The sequence below is a fragment of the Platichthys flesus genome, chromosome 5 (assembly GCF_949316205.1).
Source record: "Platichthys flesus chromosome 5, fPlaFle2.1, whole genome shotgun sequence".
NCBI lineage: Eukaryota > Metazoa > Chordata > Actinopteri > Pleuronectiformes > Pleuronectidae > Platichthys > Platichthys flesus.
Window position 1 is genome coordinate 5,155,031 of NC_084949.1, and position 17,079 is coordinate 5,172,109.

Genomic DNA, 17,079 nt, shown 5'->3' on the forward strand with positions numbered 1-17,079 from the left:
TTGGCAGAAGATATCCGATAGTATGATCACTTGTATAACCTGTCACTGACTGGCGGATTTGTCCGCCAGAAAAAGGCTACGAGGAGCTGCAGTGGCTATGTAAATAAACAATCGACGAAGAAGAAAGACTCTAAGGTCGTCTTCGACAAAAAGCATTACTCCGCCTAGTGTTCTGGCGCGGAATTGCTTTGTAAGACGTGCAACGGTTGGGGAAGCATGAATGAAAACGAGTCTTGCGCCACAGCGGCGTGAAAAGACCGGATGCAGTCGCAGAAGCATGTTTCAGGCTTAACCATAAGGTGGGCAGTTCGATCCCAGCTCATCTGCATGTGAAGTTAAATGTCCTTAGGCAAGATACTTAACCCCGAATTGCCCCTCATAGAAAAAGTGCTGCCCAGAGATGCACTATATAAATGTTTGTTTGAATGGGTGAAGGGCAATGAATGAAACTTTAAAGAACTTTGAGTAGTCATCAAGACTAGAAAAGTGCTATATAAATACAGACCATTTACCATTTAAACTGGTATTGAGCAAACACCTGGTTTGGACCTGAGTGTGGCAGCTCACTTCTTTTTCATCTTTGGCCAAGAGTTGTTTGAGAGAACTATGCAAAAAGAAGTAGTTCAGAAAAATGCGCACCATACACAACACATCAAAAACACTATTCAAAAGGATATAACGGGTGACATGTGGTGACAAAATGGTGGGGGCTGGATCAACACACAGACATTCCCAGGCCACAGTAATTCACAGCAGATGAAGCCTGACACACACGTGTGTTCCATGAGGACAGTGGCTTTGATGGAAACCATCACAGCCTCACAGGCATGATCATTATTTCCTGCACACTGATTTCCCCTACATACATCTGTGATGTATTTGTACTGATACCAAGTACTGTGAATGACGTCTACCCAAATTTGCCTTAAAATCATGTGAATGCACCTAGTAAGTATTTACGAATTGAACTCAGAAAAAGAAAACATTACATCATCAGCCAACTGGCAACAATACTCCGTCTGGTCGATTGATGTGAAGAATGACAGTAGCTAAGGAAACAGAAATACGCAACACCGAACCTCATCTCTATACTTTGCCTTACAAGCTCAGTCCTTCACCCTCTCCAACGCCACAGCATCCACTCATCATACATTCATCCATGCATCAGCGCATGCCATTCCTCAAGACCTCATCTGCAGGGGCCGACATGTTGAAGTGTTGACCTCCTGCACAGCTGGGAGTGGCAGTGGAATCTCTTTCCAAGGATTGTTGTGCTAAGCCTGACAGGCCTGAGGTGTGTTAGCAACCAACGGCATGAGGATAAGAGTACTGTGGAATTATCGCAACAAATGAGAAAAAGAAAAACTTGAATATTTACACAATACAAGTTGGTGTAAACTTAACAGAGGCACTTGAGAGCAGACATAGTACAAAATAAACTTGCAATGAGTCCAATGGGGCTTGATGATTGAACAAATGGGAAAAGAGAGGTGTCTCACCATAGACCGTGGTCCATTGCGCCTGCACGAAGTGAAAAGTCCTCCACTTCTCCAGCTGTCCCTTGTTATCCTTCAGTGTACTCAACTCTCCACTTCAGGCAACTCTCTGCCCAATTGGAGCCCTGGGCACTGCCAGCTGAGCCACCTTTTTGAGACAGCTCTTTCCCATGGCTGGCCATTGAAGCCTCGCTTTGAACCCTGGAACAGACAGGAAGAACACATCGGCCCTGAAGGTAAGCATGGGCGCATTTCATCATAGGGAACACAGGTGACAACGGTGGTTGAAGAAAGGTAGATTTATTCTATTATTCACAGCCCAGCCAGGGCGTCAGATCTCCCCGGCAATCGCTACAGAGGTCGGTGTCAGAGGTGACATCAAACAGACAAGAGCTCTGTGACAGCCGCCGACTACGCCGCCGTCAAGGTAATTCCCAGGTGCCCTGGCAAGGGTCTCCACTCTAGAGGCACCAGTGGGATCAGGAAAGGTCAACTGGCAACACAGGTCAAGGCTTTGATCCAATCAGAGTAAAATTCAGCAGGGAAGGGTTTTATGAGTGAGGGATAGAGGGAAAAACCCGGCCGTCAGTTTAAGTTTTAGAGGAAAAACACGGAGCCAAAGGGAAGCAGGCAGCAACAGCAGCGACGCCATCATTATTTAATACACAGTTCGCTTTAGATGCTTCTAGATTAAAACAGAGGATGGAAACAAAAAAGGACCCAAGATAACCAGTATTATTAAACTGAATATTTTATGAGGCCCCTCCCGATTAGAAAGTCAATTGCCAATTATGTATTCATGCAGGCAGTGAAAAAGCACTGAGAGATTGACCCTCAAGTTTGACCTTGCATGCTTTGAACTTCTTCTCCTCGGCCCCCCTCCTGTCTCTTTCTCTTTCTCTCCTTCTTCCTCTCTTTCTGCCTGCATTTGGTCCCTGGGAATGAATGCTTTGATTTGGGCCGTCCAGCTGCATAAGTAAACCACATTACATTTTAGGAATGTAAATAGCAGAAAGTGCTTTTGTGAAAAATTCATTGGATGCTCCCAGCTGGACCACATAATTATTTAGAGAGCATATGTACATACCTCTTACGATTATGGAGGAATGTACGCAATTTCCCTTTCAATGTCCTACCCGGTCATTTGGTCTGGAGATAGGAGGTCATGGAGACAGACTGGGAAACTAAAGAAATGCTTTGCAGCATGGCAAGAAACTGCGGTGAGGGAGGTGATCTGTTCAAGAGCTCCAAGTGATCTTTGGACCCCAAACAAGAAACAGCGTCTATTACTGGAGTATTGTATAGATCCGCAGAGAACCTAGGCGGGTGCTCCAGGCTGAGACAGCTGCAGATGCTCTAGGATATCATTTAACAGCATTTGTCAGCATTTTAAGAAATTATTTGTCTGGACTGTCAAAAGAATGCATCATCCTGTACTAAACAGACACATTAAACGGTAAATCATACATTGGTTTCTGCATTTGAGATACAATTCCTGTCTAAATAAACCACACACACAATAAACTAAGCTGTGTATGTTTATTAATTAAACGTATAAAATTACGCCACACAAAATATGCCGTATGTAAAATATATGGTATGGTTGCGATCACTTTCTCCTCTCTGCGAACTTCAAACACTGACAGGGCTGACTTCCTGTCTCTTTGGAAAATTGCTTGTCTCTGGGGAAGGGTCATGTCTCTGGGATGACAGGGATTCTCTCTCTCTCTCTCTCCGTCTCTCTCTCTCTCTCTCTCTCGCTGTGTGTTTTGCCAAATACAATCATTTTCAACTATCAGCCAAATCTCCTCTCATGCCCTTCTCATGTCCTCTACCGTATATTCTGTTGTTATGGAGACTAACAAAGGTACTGACTCTGAATCCGCCCTCCCCATGATCAAATGCAGCAACACTGACAGCCAAACATTTCCTCCACCATCACACAACATCCCCAAAGGTAGGCTGATAGGATATGAGTTTATATGCGGATAGTTGTGCTCTCTGTCTCTGTCAAACATCAGTGTCTTCTCCCAAGACAAGAGATAGGTGACAAGACACAAAAACTAACTCAAACAATAAAGGGGGGGATTGAAGAATAATAATTAATGATGAGCATGCAGCAGGAGTGAGATGCTCTCTAAAGACTAGCCTCCTATCCCCCAAGGGAGAGAATGGGGCTTCAATTATCAGACAGGCAGATGTATTAGAAAATCTATCATGGGCCTTGGTGGGCAAGTGAGATGCAGGACTACAATGCTTTGAAAACCAGTGTGGTTTCCCCATCAAACACGTCCTCTAGGTCCTTTGATCTGCTGGGTGGTATGTGTCCTTGGAGATATATGTCTATGTCCTCAAAGCTCTTTGTTGCCAGCACCTCATTTTCTTGCTCTGCTCAGCTGCGTTCATCCTTAGACAACAGAAACACCACATCTGCATCATGTGACACCAGGTGACATTAAACATGCAGATACTAAGTACACAAGTGATGTGTGTGTGTGTGTGTGTGTGTGTGTGTACTCAGTTAGACCATGGAGCTCATGAATACGGGTAATTTGACCATCTCTGGATTGTATAATCATTTACTACTATGCATTTCTTGATATATGCACAAATGCAGAATCTCATTTAATAAGCCACATTCAAATGAAAATGCAGTGCAGAATATTTTCCTTTAGCTCTCTGAATACCATTAGCCTTGTTCTGGACTGCTGAATCACATCTGTGGGCTTCGGATCTTGTGTTGAACCCACATTTTAGCCGTGAGTCATTGCCATATATTCAACCAATCAAAGCGAGGAGCAAGAATGGTGAATGTATCGTTGTTACCTAGCTGCGGATCTACATTAACTATCAAAGCAAGTGGCATTGACATTTCTGTACATGTTTCTGTTGTTTTACCTACAAAACTAATGACTATTAAAAGGTCCCAGTTAGAAACTGACATTTCCGTGTAATTTATATTTCAAAGAATGTGAGGGTGCCATATAAATACTATCAAGAATGGGTCTATCTGACAATGTCATTTGACGAGTATATATTATTAGTCCAAGTCCTGCTTGACAATCAGAAACATTTCAAAACTGGACATGCACACAGACAACCTTCCTGGCTGTCAGCCCACCTGCGGAGGATGACAGCTGAAATCAGCCCAGATGTGGAACTATAAACCAGCCTCCAGCCGAAAACCAATGTGTTTGGCAAGATGTTTCATTTTGCTATCAAGGGCAGTTTCGGCTAGCTTGGCGTATCAACACATGTACCAGTTCTCCAACTGAGAATAACAAGATATTCAACAATCCAACACAGTCCATCTCCGAGACAAGAGACCTGCCTCCAAAAAGCATATAAAGCTCGAGATTGTAAGCGCTAGCAAGAGCAGGCCAAAGTCCTATACAGCGATTTGTTAGTTGGTGCTTCAGCCTGAAGTTGGAGTGACATGCTTTGTGTCAAGGTAACCATATGAACATCTATTCATGTGATCAAAAAGGGCTGTGTTATGATAGTTTGGCCAGATTAGCCAACACTTCTCATCCATGGAGAAATACACAGTTTAGAAACAGTTTATAAAGCTCTTTATTCGGGAAGCACCAAACCATTACCCTAAACCTAACCCTAACCCTTATAGTTTGAATTTGAATGTCTATTTGTCTAATTTCTGACCACCTGTCAGGGTATGCTAGTAATAGCAGAGATCAGAAGGACCCAAACGCAAACACAAAGCTGAAGTAGTGAAGTAGCTTCAAATAAAGATATCAGGCTTACAGGCAGAACAGTGAGCATACAGACAAACAGGTTGGCAGACAAGCAGGTAGATACAGACAGCAGGATTCCAAAACACACAGAGCAGATGAACAGGGAAACACCAGGGAACAGGGACGGGGGTGCTGAGGCCTGAAGTTGGTGGAAGGAGACTGGCAGGTCTGGACAGAAAACATGGATTGAGAGAAGCAGGAAAAGACTGAAGACAGGGGCTGAGGGGAACTGAGGAGCAGACTGGGACAGCATCCTCATTTGCATTCATTCATTCACCTAGCTACAGTAGTTGGCTCGAATCTGTGATCAGAGAAAACCACAAGAGGGATGTAAATCTATACTGATATTGTTTTTGTAACTTCTTTGAGGATATCAAAACTGTACTTAAAACTCCAGAAAAGTGTGTAAAATATGGGATCCTCAAAGTCAGGTCCATCCAACATATATGTCATTCATTACTGTATAGTACCGTTAAAATTAAATGACCCACATCCCAAACAAGAAATTATTGACACATTAATACAGCATGAAATTCAATAAATCGTAAAAAGCAAGGCCATTCATTTTTAAAATGGCTCTCATTTTACACATGAAGTTACACTTAACTCACCATGACTTATCTCATGGCTCTGGAGAGAGCTTTTCCAAGTTTGAAAGAATAACCAGGAAGGTTCTACTAAAAAGACTCTACTGAGAGACAGTACAAGTAATTTAGGATCAAGTGTTTCTCAATCTAGGACGAGGGTACTTTATGGACTCAAACCCAGCATCTCAGCTTGTGTAGTTTCACTTTTGACCATTCCGATTTACATTTTGTCTCTTTTGAATCCTGCAACTTTGAGTAGCCTAAAATACTGTCACTGACTGCAATTATATACTGGATAATCTCTTCATAAAATATGCTGCTACCACAAATATTAATCCAACTGCATTTCTGCAGAGATGAGGTGAGAGTTATGATGGTGCCAATTTCTTTCAAGAGACAAATGGAGGTTTTTCTGTGCATTGTAAAATTTCCAGAGTTACTTAAAGGATCACTAGAAAGTTTTTATACCTTAAAATAGTGTCCTGCTTTACTGCATACTTAACACACCAACAACTAGAACAGGAACATTTAGCAAGAATTACCTCTCATTTCTCATTGAGGACATCATGGCAGTACCCCCAAAGAAACGGACAAGAACATTGTTGGAGGAAATAAAGAGAGTAGAATAGAAGAGTAAGTATCCGAGCACAATCTTCCCTCTCTCGTTTATAATGGGAGGCCAGTAAAAAACGATTTGATAGAGGGTTACCAAGTCAGCCAAACAATTTTATGTGATTTCATACACATAACGCATTGACAGCAGTAACTGCATTTGCTACTTGCCTGCTGTGTTAGCTTGAATGTTGCTGTTCTATTCTAAGTTGAGTGCAGTGAATGTGCAAATGTTAAAATTTTAACCTTGCATTTAGTTGCTTTAACCCAACTCTACTCTACTATAAATAAAAAATCTTGAGCATGGCAAAGCCTATGGAGATGGAGATAACAGCTCACATAATTCATTTGTGATTATTCACATTCCGTTGTAATCCAAAGCATAGATAGCTGCTTTGTATTATGGACATGTTTTACTTGTGTGCTTCACTCCACTTTTCTAGCTTATGCATCTGATGTAAAACTGGCTATAATCGACTAGATTAACATGATTGATAGCTCATGGGGCAAAAGCCAAGCAGCCTGTTCGCCAGACACCCCCTCCTCACATGACCAGTGACGTCAGCAAGTGTCCTCACCAGCCGCGTCTCCCTTGAACTGCTGGGTGAGTTTCCTGTTAGGTCCTGACACAATATGCATGAATGCTCCATCTCACAGCACTGCCTCCCTGTGAAGTGGTGTTCAGGTTACATTCCTCCCAGCGAAAGCCCTCAGCCCTCCCTAGCCACAGCAGATCTGTAAACTGTTTACACTTCCCACACCTGGAAGAGGGCCAATGCAAACCTGGAACAAGGCCCACAAGAAGAAACCAACAGATAGGCCCTTAGATTTCAGCAGGAAAGGAGTGATTGTGTCTCGGGCTTGAGTGGAGTCTTGGCTCACCAACACCACCCTACTCTCTTTTCCTCTCTTCTAACAGAAAGAAGTTTGAACTGGAAACAGATCCATGTGCTCCAGAGGTCTGTTGATCCAAATAACTAAGACACAGTGTGCTCTCATCACATCCAGAAAAAAAATAACAAATGTATGTCGTTGTTTTAACCTCCACTCACTACCCTCTCTAAATTTGATCAGCGTTTCCCTGAAATCATAGTAGCAAATGCTCTGGTGTACGTCACAGCCTGAGTCCAGTGACTATATTTTAACTTACGTACGCCCCCCCCCCCCCCCCCCCCCGCTGCAATGTTATTTTTCATGCAGGCTGCATCTCATGTAAATGCAAGTCCAATCCCTGACATATTCTGCAAGCGTGATGTAAGTCTATGACAGAAAGAAATCCTCCATTCCCCTGGTGTTCACAGGGAAGCTCAGAGAATGAGGTAAACAGGCAAGTGTTAGAATGAGGGAGGATCCTCTGAATGTGCTTTAGGTTTTAAGACAAAAAAGTGAATCACTGAGTCTAAAATGGGGGGGGGGGGGGGGGGGGGGCACACGACTTCAGAGAGTAAGACAAAGATACTCCAAAGACACTAAATTATGAAAAGATAATGGGGAAAAGGGTGCCATGTGAATAACAGTTATTGTATTTGATGAATATATTTACTACTTAAAATATGAAAGGAAGATATCTACTGTATGTGCACTGGGGGAAGAGAGTGAGAGGGACCTACATTTTGCATTTCACTGTACAATAAAGCCTCCAGACTGAAAAAAGAGCTGGGTCTGTTTTCTATAAAGTCTGCTGTAACTCTTAACCAAGCTGCGAAGGAAAGGGAAAAATGCAAATCCAGTGGACTGTTTGAAAGCTGTGCCATTTAATACAACAAAACCAGAAAAATATGTCAGCCATATTTACAGTAAGCCTGGCCCAGCCTATTAATTGACCCTGTGTCCAATTTTCTGTCATCTTTTTAAGTGACAGTGGGGAAGATAGGCATTTTCAATGGTTGGAATTAGGAGGGGTGGAGAGAGGGAGGCATAGAGACACAGAGGAAAAAAATTGAGAGATGGAGTGCGAGAGAGTAAACTCATAACCCCAAACTAACATGTCCTGCAGTGACATGTATATTGAATACCAATCAGAGGCATGGGGTTTGCCAACCCCCGTGCAGCACTCATTTCCAATGCACACACTGTAGCTCAATCAGTAGGGGCCTGGCGGATAAAAGGGATCGCTTGCCTGGCTCTCTGAATATTAGCTAATGCCACATTTGCAAGTCTTCAAGAGCAAAGGGAGAGTGGGTGAGGGTGTGTGCGTGTGTGTTTGTGTGTGTATGTGTGTATGTGTGTATGGGGGGGCAAAGAGAAAGATGAGGGAGACATGGTGGGATGGAGAAACAGAGGGATGTGAGATGGGAAGATAAAGAAAGAGAAGGAGGAGAGAAACAAAATAAAAGTGCTCTGTTTGGGACTGTGGAAAAAAAGAGATTATTTCTTGCAATAAAAAAAAAGCTGTGAATGGCTTTGTAGTGCTCAAGTGATGGAAGTGATGCCTGGATGGGGATTATGCTCTTTTCATCATAAAGCCCCATCTGGTATACTGGCAAGACCACGTCTGTCCAGGCCTTTCGCCCTTTAAAGTGCCGGCTTGGGTTACACATCAATCCAGTCCTATTGCAGCTGTGCCGAGAAAATAAGGCAGACCAATTCGACACATATATGAAAACACACGCTAACATGCACACACATAAATGCAAAGAAATGCTCATCAATTACAAAAAAGTGTAGACATGCAAATACACAGATGGATGAACAGGCAGGGAGATTTCACACACGCAGACACACACATATGTAGCCTTGTCCCTACGCGGAAAATCCCACAGAAACAATGGTAAAACACAAAAAGGCCAGCTCTGTTTTTGAAGCATGCCTATTTCCAACTTGAAAGAGCCAACCATAATTAAAACCAATGGGCAGCAATGCAAGATAAATGAATAGCTAAACCACTGGTCTGGTGTCTGACAGATGTTCCAGCTCCATTTGATGTGTGCACGTGCATGCCCAAGTGTGACTGTATATGTGGGTGTCTTTTATGAGTTTGTGTGTCTGCACTGACTGGCAGGACATGGTCGTTTATAAACTTATCATTAGCTCAAGTTTGTACTAAAACTACCATTGCTGCATATGCAACACATACACATGTTGGATATATGGCACATGATGTTGTTATACCGTAGACATTTAGTGGTATATCAGAACCACTAGAGTTATACCTCTTTTACACCTAAATCCGTAGTTATATCAGGTTTTTTAAATGAGGGTAAACAACCTAAAAAGGGCAATAGATTCCTTTCGCCATTATAGGACGTTATCGTTCTGTATTTTTCCCGATGTATTGTGTTTGACGTCACCAACACACCAAAAACTGAGGTGCTCTCTCAACTCGTCTTGCCAAATTAGCGCATTCATCCAAGTGTCTTGTGTCCATCATCTGATCAGAGAGCTGAACAAAACCTGAGTCTACTGCAGAGTCATTTGAGATTCAGAGTCCATTCCCATTGCAGACAAAAGCCAGATGGTAGTGGGTGTTACTCGTATTTTTGACCAGAGAAAGGGGGCCTTATAATGTTTGCTATCCAGTGATCTAATCAAAATAGACACATGTCTTTAGCGTTTTATCATCTAAGCATTTGCCAAAATCCCTGTGCTACTGTATATGTTGAAACCTTCTTTCAAGGTGCTGGTGCATGAATGTGTTTTGGGATTCTGCGAATAACATATTCATATACTAAGATTTGATGATTCTATATACCATGTGGGAGCTGAAAACAAAAAATATATTTTAAATCATTAAAAATGTTTCATAGCTTGATTCCAGACAATGATGGGAATGGATTAAAATCACACTGCACAACCCTCTTTTCCTTTTTTCACTCATTAATGCTTTAAAGATGATGAGATTTAACTGACCGGTCACATTCCTCCTGCAGACATACAGTTACTCTATTTTAGAAGACACATCTGCCTTTCAGCTGCAAATGATATTAGATGTCACACATTAACTTGAAGGACGTGATTCACTTTCTAGCTATGTGAGACCTTTAATTCTCCTGTCTAAATTGGCTGGGGAGGACGGCGCTTCATCTTTAGACCGTGTCATCCTCATCCCTAGAAGAAAGACCCAATATCATTATCTCATGACCTGCCTATCCCTACTTGTTCCTAGACCAATAGGATATTAACAAAGAGGAGAATATTACGACTGGATAAAGATAAATGGAACTCAATTTCACTGGAATTAAAACAGGCTTTTGATTTAGCTCAGAAAATAAATGATAATAAGGATTCAATTTGATTTGTGAGGCATTAAAGATAGTTTGGGTTCTCCTTTGACCATTCAGGAAGAACAAATTAGTTTAGCGTCTCTTTCATTGCCTTCAAAATAATGAACAATGGAGAGAGACACAACAGACAGAGACTGAGATAGGATAATGGGAGGGGCTACACTATGACTGTATTGAAAATTGTGCTGTTAACAAATTGGTGGGTCTCAGCTGTTTTCCCAGACTTCAGCCTCCAGGTGCATTTGTCTGCCTGTTTGTCCGTCTTTTGCTTCATTGTACTGCATCTATCAATGCTGGACTTTCTGTTATTCAACCCGGACAGCCCAAATGACAACGCTGCTGGCAAGAGAGAGGTAGTTTGACGGGGCGAGGAGTGAATAAAAGGAGCCCAAATCACATCCCCCCCCTCCCTTCCCCTGTCAGCCCGTCTGGACAACCCAGAGGAGATCAAAACAGTTTGTAATGCCGCGCCTCCTCTTCATGTCTGGGTATTTACATCCTGACCACATTGCTGCTCACAGCTCAGTCTGTGGTCCATGTCTTTCTCTATTAAATCAGATGTAGAAAGGTGGGGAAGAAATAGGATGCATTCATTGTCCTTGGCTGACAGCTTCTCAGAGAGACAGTTGAACAGTGCTAGTTTATCTGCACTGCACTGACAAGTGATGGGCAATTAATTCACGTCAACTGCTCCCCCATCTTCACATGGTCATCATAGTCATTTCTAGTCTAGGATCTGAGTAAAACGTGAAGTGTCTGCTCTACGACTGTCATCACATGGTTTGTTCTACTTGGGAGGAATGTAAGCTAACTGATAGGAATGACATTTTACGTTAGAGCAGTCTGGGGCCTTGTTTCTCTTTCGTACATGCCCGGGTCCTTTTCAAACACAGCAATTTGCGGAAGGGGACCCCAGTCATAGATCACAGGCTCGGGATCTATGGGTTTGGGGGGCAGGGGTAACGGTCTTTGGGGTGAAACCCTGGAACTTCTTCAATGGAAACCTCATGGCTTTTAATGGGCAACCTCTGGGTGGTCCAATCAACCTCAAGATGACATTTAGTGACACATGAGTCTCTGGTTTTTGATTCAGTCCATGAAACAAATTGTGATTTATCAGGACAACAGCAGCAGTCCATAAAGTCATGCAATAAATGCATTCCAAGCAGGTTGCATTGGGTTTCCCATGGGCCATTGCGGCTTCTCTGACATCTGGATAAAGGCAAGTGTTACACCACTCTGGATCTTTGGAAAAAGATACAGAAAAAAATAAGAATCTATCAAACAATAATGACATATGTAAGAAAGGACTAATTCTGCATGTCAACATGTCATTGATTCTTCAAATTTTGTGCACCATTCACCATCAGCGCAATGCTGTCAACATCTCCTGAGGCCTCAAGGTCAGAATGTAAACAGGATGGTGCAGAGCTCACCACATCTGACCCCAGTCGCCAAAATGGTACTAATCTGCAGCGCAAGAACGGCAATCATCTCACTTGAGCGGTTTCCCTGCTACAAACCCTCTCACACTGCAACAATTTGACATCATTGTCCACAAACTCTCCAGAACATCTGTGGTGTGTAATTTCAAAGCTATGGGAAAACCCCTTCCCTCCAGCTTGGAAGTGACCGTGAACAGGCAACTTTTCACTGGGTTAGCTGGTTTCCAATGTGAACGTCAGATTCTCCAGCTAAACAATACCCACACTGATAGGCTTATAGTGAGAGATGTTAAGCATAGATGAACTCTAAACATGTAAATTCCATTTAAAACAATTATAATACTATTGAATCCTTCTAAACAAGTCTACTTTGTAAAGCGTTACCTGCAATAAGCAGAAATATGGGCTTTAGAAAACAGGACTGGCTCAATATGAGAATGTAGTACAGCCCAATACTATTAAACACTGTACAAATATTATTTGTCTCCTGATTTATCAATTTTTTAGTGGATGAAATATCAACAGGGCCTACATATATACAAAATAACCAGCTAGGCATAAATCATTTTTTCTTTTCCCACCTTTCAGTTAGGCCCACAATGACATTTTAATGTTCCTGAATTGAGTGAAACTAACATTCTGTCATCAAAGTTTCCTTTAAAACAATATGAGACAACAACATGAGTAATATGATGCACACTCACAAAATTTCATTTTCCTTCCAGTATGAAATTTATATCAACATGTGTATTATATTATCTAATAGATGGTCTTAAACTGTCATATAAGAAACAAGTGATTGACCAGTCTTTTGATCAATAACATTACCAGACCATCCAGTGATGGCTGATCCTGCTGATCATTTCACAGTAGGGACATTATTTAAAAGAATCTGAAAGTATAGACATTCATTTCAAAACCTGCTAATATCCAACCAGGAGATTAAAGAGTTGGCTTCACCATGCTGACAAACTAGATTTGATTTGCAAGTTTGAAGAGTCAAACACAACCACTATTGGGGGTCAGCCTCTCGAATGGCGTCCCACAGAGACCCTGTGAAAGAGGGACAGAAGCTGAGCAAGGGAGGGGTTGGGATGGAGGGAAGGGGTTTGTTGTTCCAATGAACTGCTTAGAGAAATAAATGCAAATCATAATCATCTTATAAAGAGGCAAATGTTAATGAAAAGAACATTATTTGTAGACAGCTACAATTCAATAGGTTTTAATAATAAGCTGTAGAGCACGATGACCGTAATGGCTACCTGCAGTGCTAGGAAAAAAAACAGAGTGCGCCCCACCAAGCCCTCCATCTTTTATCGAGCGTAGCCCCGGCTTCTCCTTTGGTCAGCAAGCAGCAAAATGAAAGAAAATCCTCCCCAGTGTTTAGAATAAAAGGCCTGAATCTAACTAACGCTGTGAGAGTTTTTCGTTCACTTTGCTACCTGCAGTTTCCAGATATTAGCCGCGACTACTCTTCGCTGCATCCTGCAGTGAAATGAATATAAAACTGCATTAAAGTTAATGCCACATGACATTTCCCCCGTCTTCGAAAATTTTTCCTTGCTTTTGGTAGGGATTATTGTGGCTGTTGCACATTTGTTAAAACCACCTGCAGGAGTGATTTGTCGTTTTGCTAAAGTGCACCTGGAACAGTCCAACATCTACAACAACCATCCCGTATCATCATATAAGCCGTGTGAATGACACTCTTTAAAAACTGCATGCCAACAGTGATAATAAATAATGCATTCATACTTTGTATTGATAGCAGCAAAGAAATGCAGCTCAAAGAGCATCAGACATGATGGAGACCCCCTACCTGGCAGCCCCTGTATCCACGACCCCCGCTGTCTGTGTATTGTCGAACCATGGCGGCCCATTGACAGTGTCCCCCGGATTGCCAATTTCCCGTTGGTGGTCCTGGGTTTCGCCTGTCCTTTCTCAGCATTGTGCAACTGGAATAGGTGCGTCCTCCCCTGTTCACGCTGCGGTTGTAGCTGCACGATCTGATTGGATAGCGCTGCGCGAGACTTCATCAGCAGAACATCCCTGTCGTCATGACAACTTGCCAATATCCCAACAGGGGTGTGCTAGTGGGAGGGCGGGCTGGCGAGGCATGGTTGCTGTCTTGCCTCCGACTTGAAAACGACAATGATTCATTTTTACATCATCGTTACCTCACTACTCGCTACTCCGACCTAGCGGGCTAAGCTAATCTGTCCAGTCTGCGATCTCGGAGAATGTATGGGCCGCTCTGCAACAGTCTAAGTCTCCAACCAGCTGTCTCATCGGGGTTTCTCGACCCAGTGTCTCGCACCACAGGATGCCAAACCAGCTTAAAATGGTGGCGATGATCACTACTCTGTCACAGGAGATTCAGAATGGCGATAGCAAATCCAAAGACGGACTTCTAACAATAATTCAAACAAATCCACCTTTCAGATGTAATAACATGTTTCATCCGCAGGCAAATAATACAAAGGGTTTGTTTGTAACCATGGTAACTTTTGAAAGAAACTTTTGAGAAAGATATTTCCCTTTCTATCCTCGAATGGCCTTTGTCACTGCACTCCAACTTTTCTCAGCCTTCCCATTAGGACAACTTATTTTACACTAAAGGGACTATTGTACCAGTTTCACATTCTGCTAAGTCAGCACACAGTTTAGTTCAAAGACAGAAATCCCACAAAACTGAGCAAAAGTGTTCCACAAAAGACAGAAATGAGAGAAAGTTGGATGAAAGTAAAGAAAGGCATTATGTCGTTGTCAGCCATGCTATCCACGAGACAAACAGATGAATGTTTGGCGGCTGAGACACCTGCTGTGCTGCTAGCCTGCTAGCCCACGATTAGCACAGAGCAGGCGACTGGTTCCCAGGGTTCTTTCCCAGTTACCTCCTGCCGAGCTGAAGACGATGACCTTGGCCGCTGCTGGAGCTCTCCTCCCCTGCTAAGAGTGAATGGCAGGCTAGGATGGAGGGTCCTAGCCTCCACACTCTTTTGATTACTAATCCCCCAAACATTGTGCGCCACCCGGCACCCTACCTGGCCTTCTAGCTGGAGGCGGCTTGATGGTGGCCATTGAAAGCAGGTGATGAATAGAGCATAGCTGCTGGAAGCCGGACTCCCTGGGTAGCAGCGGAGCGCTGCGGGCCCACAAAGCTTCTTAAAAGAGTCCACTGCAGTTCTCATCTCTTTTGGTGGATTGGAAAGGATGCCCCCGCTTAGTCCCTGATATTTTAAATCTTGATGAGTGGACAGCATTTTCCAAAAATAGCCACATGAGACGAGTATCGGGTATTTACAAAATGTAAACAACACCTCTGACAAACCCTGAAGGGGCAAAGTATATTACCAGATACTCATCTAAAACACATCTATGAACAATACAATAACATGAAATCATCACTATTGAAAAGGAGAAGCTGAAAACTGAAAAAAAATCATGACACTGCTGCTAACCAGAGGAGCCAGCAAAAATTCATCGAGCATGGTTTGGGAGAATGCATGGATCTCTTAAAGGCATAGCATCCTTTTCTTTCTGACCACCGCCCAGCATGGGTTAGACCTTGAGTGTAAACGTCTGTTAGCGTAGTTGTAATGAGTCAGTCTTTTATTCTGTGTAAAGTCAGTGACGTGATTTGAAAATGTCAATTGTAACTATTGAAGGATATAATCTAAAGAACTTCCAAATAATATTTTTAAAAAGCGCAAAATTTTCCCGAAAACTTTACACAAATATTCCTAAGGACAGAGTACTTATTGTATGGAATTCACCATGACAAACAGAAGGCACCAATACAATAACAATTTCCACAGTCCAATGGCGGTAACACTTGATTCTGCCAATTCAGATTTTCCCCAGTTGATACAGACTTCCAAATACATTTCAAAGGTAGCGGCAGAATAGAGGAGAAAGAAGAAAAAAAAGATGCTGCAGAGGGAAAAAATTAAAACACAAACCTTTCCATTGTAACGTCAGCAGCATGTTGAGGAGAGACTGCTGGATGCCAGACTCTTAAGGGGACCAAAGCTGAATTCAAAGCCTCTTGTCAGGAGAGCTTGATGTGATTATCGCCCCCTGCTAGGGCAGGGATAGTGAAGTTGTCTGGCTCTGGCAAGGACGCCCAAACAGCACTGCGGGATACCCCTCTCACTGTCCCCTCTCCAGGAACATTGCTCCAGACGCAACAGGGGGTGCGAAGCATGCACCATCTTCACCGAGGACTCTGTGTGTAGTGTGTGGCAGAGTGTGTGCATGTGCGCATGTGTAAATTCAGGTTGTGTTGACAATATTGTTTTGCACTTCCTCACTGTTGTTACTGCTGATTCTCAAGAAGCAAATAGGGGTTTTGAGACGAGATGGGCCCCCTTCGCTTACCTGACAACCCGGGTTCATGGTCAAGGTGCTGCTGACTGGCAATATACTTAACAATTGTCAGTGCATTACGCCTCCGTGTGTGAAGCAATATTTAAGAGTGTCCCTAGTGTTTTTACATATTTGTGTTTGCCTGTGAGTGAATAAAAATCATTGTTTGGTCTCGGGAATACTCCCCTCCCCCATCTGTCCGCTGAGGAGTCCGTCGCTCCTGGCTCATATCGACAGACCCTCTGCTGATTATTGATCTATGAATTTGTACAATATGATAATAACAACACGTCTCTTTCAGTAGAAGGATTGTGATGTGTCTGTTAAAATGTTTACTCAATTCTTGTGTACTTTTGTGTTTAGGTGTTTGTGGAACAGCAGTCAGATGAAACAAGGAATATATTTGAACATTGACTTTGTAGTGAACACTAAAGTCTCTTATTCTTGTACACGACTACATTTATGAATACACCACTCTATGCTTGAGGTTATAAAAAATTACAATTGACTGAGAAATCAACGGTGCATAAATAAAACAGAGAGGCCTCGGGATAATGAAACTCTCTCCTAAGGACATGTTTATGCATGTAGAAAAA